This window comes from Lytechinus pictus, chromosome 3 (genome assembly GCF_037042905.1).
Source record: "Lytechinus pictus isolate F3 Inbred chromosome 3, Lp3.0, whole genome shotgun sequence".
Classification (NCBI taxonomy): Eukaryota; Metazoa; Echinodermata; class Echinoidea; order Temnopleuroida; family Toxopneustidae; genus Lytechinus; species Lytechinus pictus.
The window spans coordinates 68,649,118-68,655,173 of NC_087247.1; the positions used below are offsets into that span (position 1 = coordinate 68,649,118).

Consider the following 6,056-nt stretch of genomic DNA (forward strand, 5'->3'; position numbering starts at 1 on the left):
CTTTTATTATGTGAAATTATGTTATGGAACCTTTAAAAGACATGAATCTATTTTGAAGGGGTCATTGATTCCTTGACCAAGTTAATTATGTGCTTGACAGAATAACCAGTAAAAGATTCATTTCTTTCAATGGCAATGGTGTATTGAGTCAATTTTGAAGGAGCTAGATATGGCAGACTGGGTAAAATGTACTAAAAAGTTGTGAGCGAGCGAAGCGCGCAAGCAAAAATTTCCACTTTTTTATTACAATATCCAATTTGTGACAGAATTAGACATAATATTAAGAAAATAATATCGTATTTTACTTTTCTATCTTTCCTTTTATTTCCTTCGTCATTTTTTTTTTTTTTTTTTGGGGGGGAGCATCCCGAGCCCCGCCAATCTGTATGGCACTGTTTAAAGGCATCATAACCTTTGTAGCACACAATGAAAGTATAAAAAAAAAAAACCCAAAAGCTCTCCCATATTCCGGTTGAAAAAAAAATGTTGTTTTTGCTCAAAGAAGGAATATTCAAAGCTAAAAGAAAACATATTAAAAAGAAACAACAGAACAATTCAAGCAAATAAATAGATTTGAAAATGAATTTTGACCGCATAATTTGAAAATTATGGCAAAGATAATGAAAAGGTTAAGAGGAAGTCTGCTGATTAGCAAGAAGTCCGATCATCATATTTATCATTTTATGCCATTTTGGCGCAAGCCTCCTTTTTATCCCCAGACAAAAACATTCCGTGTTTGCTCATGCATGAACAAAACTAAATTCTTTTAATGGCATTTGAAAGAGACTTCAGATCACCTATTAACACCAAAATATAGACATCATAATTTGAAACAAAAATTGTATAGACTTTTCAAATCTGTCCTGTTTTTTTTATACCCACTGTATAACATTCGTCCATAGACTTTAGAAAATTATAAACAGAATATAGTTTCAAATGAAACCTACATACCTTACTGTACGAGATGGAATCAAATATTTCACTGATTTGAGCAGTATCATGGACTGTTACTCTGATAGGATGTGAATAAGCTTTCTGATCTTTGGCCATTGCTGCATGGGTGGTTTCTATGATGAACTTATCCAACTATCAGGAAGAAAACATACCAAAATTCTGATGATATAAAATCTACTCAAATAAACCATTGAAAACAATCAATATATTCACACCAAACACTATTAGTAACAAAAATATACCCTTATAGATTAAATGAAACAGGTCCTTATACTTTAAAATTTATAATTACACATCAAAAATTGACCTTGATTATTCAACACTGTCACATCAGATAAGCAGTGCTTGCCTTACATCTATACATGTATTTCGCTTCTGCTCTGCAAGCGAGACACAAATATAAGTGATGATAAAAAACATATGACTGGCATTGTGACCATTGTCGGTATCTTTCTAAACTGTAATCAGCAATCACAGTAATGAGCATGAGTACAAAGGGTTGTCAATTCCGGATGAAAACAATGACTATATGATGCATTCCAGAGGTAATTACCATGGACCTATCAGAGATGGACATTCAACGCGATCCTTTCGTAGATCGAACAAGATCTGCTTTGCCTAATGATTATGTGTATCTTAATTAGAACATACAGGCGTTTTGACAAGGCGATTTACAAAGGGACAGCTTTCCTGGTTTTAGTTTAGTTGGCTGCTGCCCTGTGCCGGAAAATGCTTTTCAATCAACACGCTTTAGATATGGAGCAGCAAACGATTTTGCGACATGTGTTATTATTTGATCCGCACACTTCTGCACGCACATAATGACCTCAATAATATGAGCCACGTGTATTTCTGGAATAGGATGAAACTTGGAAAAAATGGGATTATAGATAATAATAAATCAATCACATTGATGGTGGACCTGGTAGGAACAAATCAGCTGGATATGAAGAGAATGTTATTCTGAGGACAATGATACTTGCATGCTAGTGAACTCATTATCGATGAATGTCCATCTCTCATAGGTCCATGTTAATATTACTAATGCTATTATCATAAACATGTCTTGATTTAATAGACTTATTGTTGCACAGCTGCATTGTATAATGCCATATATCAGTTTACAAAAGCGAAAGGTGCAGACTGCCATTAATAAATGGTTACCAATTGATGTTTGGCAGGGTAAAAGTGAGGCTTGATGTTTTTGTTCACTTTTGCAACATCCTGTTCAAATAAGTATAAAAGATAACAATGATAATATACTGATTTATATAGCGCAGAAACTATGTGCATATATTCTACTGCACTGTAATTAAGAGCTTGTGAAATGCTTGAGGACAAACTTAGAAAGAAAAAGGGGAAAAAGAAATGTACATGTATGAGAATTATTTCAACAGATGGGATTTTAGTCCAAGTTGGAACGTTTCTACTGGTGGACAGGATCTTATTACATATGGAAACCATTCCATAATTTTGGGGCTGAACATGCAAAAGCACGATCTCCCCAAGTTGTCTTTGTATAATGAGTGGGGATGTGAAGGAGCAAATTATCATGAGATGAAATTAATTCAGTAAAGAGCGCTATAGTTCTTACCATGTGCCATTCAGGTCTAAAATGATCTGCTCCGATGTATTCTACAAATGAGGCAAATCCTTCATTGAGCCACAGATCATTCCACCATTCCATTGTCACCAAATTACCAAACCACTGTAAATTATTAAACAAACAATCAAATTTGAATGAACCATGCATCACTGGTACAATACTCATTTATATCTACAGTAAATATCTTAACATGGAGAAGGTTTACGGTTCACCATGTGTATTATATGAAGGGAAAGGAAATACAGGCAGAAATTGAAATAGAAAGAGGAAAATAAAGAGGTATTCTTTAAACCAGATGAGATGAGCTGAATGTGGCTGGAGTGATTTGAGTAGTAGCAGGTTGTTTCTTCACTTCAACCTGCTACTACTCAAATCATCACTACTCAAGCCACATTCTGCTCATCTCATGGTTTTAATTTACTGTCGTTTTCAGGACCTCACTCACTTTCAAGAAAAGAATACCTCCATTTTCCTCTTTTCATCCTTTCTCGTCTTTCCATTTCAATTTCTGCCTGTATTTCATTTTCCTTCTTCATATTACACATGGTGAACTATAAACCTTCTCCACATTATAAACTCCCCCATGCAAACCTACAAAGATCATCAGTAAATATCTTTATTCTCTCAATGTGTTATTTCAATGAGACATTAAATTTTTTCAGTAAAAGAAAGAAGAAAACCATATGTTTACATCTTTAATGTGTAAACATTTTGAATGTCATACATCACAATTTATTATTTCTCGTAAAAAGATTTGTCTGGTAGTTATTTCATCTTCATTTTAAAGTAATTCAATTCAAAATATTGAAACTGACACAATAGATTTTTTTGTATTATCATAATTCTAATCACTATTAGACAAATAGAAATATCACTTTGTTCATTCAAAGCATACCTGATGTGCCAATTCATGAGTAATAGTAACAACTATCCATGTTTCTTGTGGTGTAGATGTGACATTTGGTTTATAAAGGACTGATGATCCTCGGTATGTGATTAATCCCCAGTTCTCCATTGCTCCTGCAGAAAAATCTGGAATTGCTATCATATCTATAAATATGAAGAAAAAATAAAAAAAATTAATACTTACTTGAACATCACATAAGAATGTGAACTCTCAAATCTGTATCTGGATAATGGTTAAGAAAGTCAATTACACACAATAAGCATACACAATTAATATTACGCACAGGTACACAAATATCATTTTTCCATGAAAGTGTACTTTCTTTCTTCCAAAAAATCAACCCATGTCAATTAAGTAACAATATTCCTCTTTGACATGTAATGAATTTTGTTTTTACGCACATACAGTATTAAGTTTTCAGGAAATACAAGTAATGTGCTGTCAATATATTTTGTACTCCCTACTCTAGAAGGAAATGGAGCATCGAGGGTAATTCATTTATGAAGTATAACAGCAGCTCTCTTGAGAATGATAAACATGTTTGTCTTTACTGTCACTGCATAATATCTACACCTCCCCAAGTTCATGTTTATGCTTCTTCCACAAAATGTCAGCATCATCTCTCACACTCTTTTTCTCCCTCCTTCCCTGCATTCAGGCACATATATTTATATATATATATATAACAAAATAATGCTGAAGATAATGCTTTGATTGCCAATAAATGTTTTATTGTTTACTCAAATTTTCGACGGTGCTCCGGAGAAGACGGAGGACCGTTGAAAATTCGAGTAAACAAAAAAAATTTATTGGCAATCAAAGCATTATCTTCAGCATTATTTTGTTACCTTACAGAAGCCAATACGTGAAACTTTAAGATATATAGGCCTATATATATATTTCATAGGTTATGTAGATTCGAATCAGTGATAGGTCAATATGCCATCGCGTGATCATAGCTGCAAGGATCATATTTGTTATATTCTAGGTTTTGACGTCACCTCAGTGAATATAACTACGTTGTACTGTCAATTGGGGCATTATATTCACTAAGGTGACGTCACTTGCGCTGGTTACAAGTTGCGTAATCAGGTAGTTTATTTGATGTATGCGCTAGTGTTAACGTGTTGATTGCAAGAAGGACGTGCTTGATGTATTTTCCAAAATTTTTCTTTTATGATGTAGATGGATCAGAACTGCAGCAAGAATTTTGGGTTAATCAGAGAGCCAGATGATGAATACAATCTCTGATGGCGAATCCACATAGACTATATAATATAACAGATATTGCCTCGTCTATCTTTTTAATGAATAACATTTCAATTCCCCTCTGAAGCTATATTTTTCCCTCGGGAGAATATTTTCCATCAGCGCTGCGCTCTTCGGGCAAAATATAATCCCTTGGGAAAATATAACTCCGTCGGGGAGAGGAAACGTTATATTCAAACTATACATATAGGTAGGCAATATCTGCATAATATGTGTATTATATTGCTGGCTATGTCACTACAATGAATTTGTGTCTGGATGGTTAAAAAATAAAAAGTCGAATAAGACTAAACAGCAAGATTGACTTTGGAAGTAGGGTTGTGTTCTATCAATTCCTCATAAAGCTAGTTTACTAAGAACACTAAAAAATCACAAACTTAAGCTAAAGTATCATTCATTTTTTGTCCATTAGAGCTGATTCCTCCATATTTCAATCTAGCCTTGTATGCAGAATTGCAGATTGACCCAGGACTATAGATAAACTTGGAGTGTATACAATGAATTGGAAGAAGGCCCATGTGCAGAATCACCTGCAAAAATACAACATTTTTGATGTTATGATGCCATGTATTTTTTTTTTACAACTGACCTAACATGTGCTTGAATGCAGCAATGACATAAAAAATGTCAGTTGAACACAGCCCTGGAAGAACTAGCTAGTAATGTATATGACATGGCTGCCCTGGGTAATAAAAGGTAATTCTGTATTGTTTGTGATATCATTAAAGCTTCATTATCAAGCTTTTATTTATTACTTCTTGTGTCTCAGACAGAGGTTGGCTATAGTTTGGTCTCTTCAGTTTAGAATATGGACTAATAGTGATGGATTGGACAAGTTTGTTGCCATGTGCTATTTCCTGCTTATTTGGCAGTTTTCCATCTCTACCTGCAGTAAGGATTATTTGTAACATTCTATCCTGATATTAAAACATTGCCAAAAAAGAGCCAAACAAAGAATTAACAAAAAACAAAAAAAAACATGGTCAGAACAGCAAGTCTTCATCCATTTGAGCACTAAATAATGTCAGTGCCATATTGAATTCCTAAGCTGGAATCCAGTTATGTACAAACCTATGCAAATACAACCCTCCTGACACAGAATAACGTCACATAATTCAGGTCAATAAAGCCTACTCTCAAAACCCAATAATAGTAGTTTACATTTACATGTAGTTCCGGTATGGGTCTTAATCTTACTTAAGATTTTGAATGTTGACAACGACGCCATCGTCATCATCGCTGTTACTGCCAACTATATTACATGTTATGTTATGTTATGCTTGTGCTATGCAAGCGAGGCAATGAAAATGCTCTAAAGAT

General features: G+C 34.0%; 1 long non-coding RNA gene across 1 annotated transcript; it reads right to left on the bottom strand.

Moving 5' to 3' along the window:
• Window positions 1-354: 354 nt before the first annotated feature.
• LOC135153776 (uncharacterized) lies at window positions 355-4,090 on the bottom strand. The gene is made up of 3 exons (XR_010293282.1): window positions 3,456-4,090; window positions 2,549-2,662; window positions 355-1,086 (listed from the first exon to the last, which is right to left on the bottom strand). It is a non-coding gene; the product is annotated as an uncharacterized LOC135153776 (long non-coding RNA).
• Between the last annotated feature and the right edge of the window lie 1,966 nt (window positions 4,091-6,056).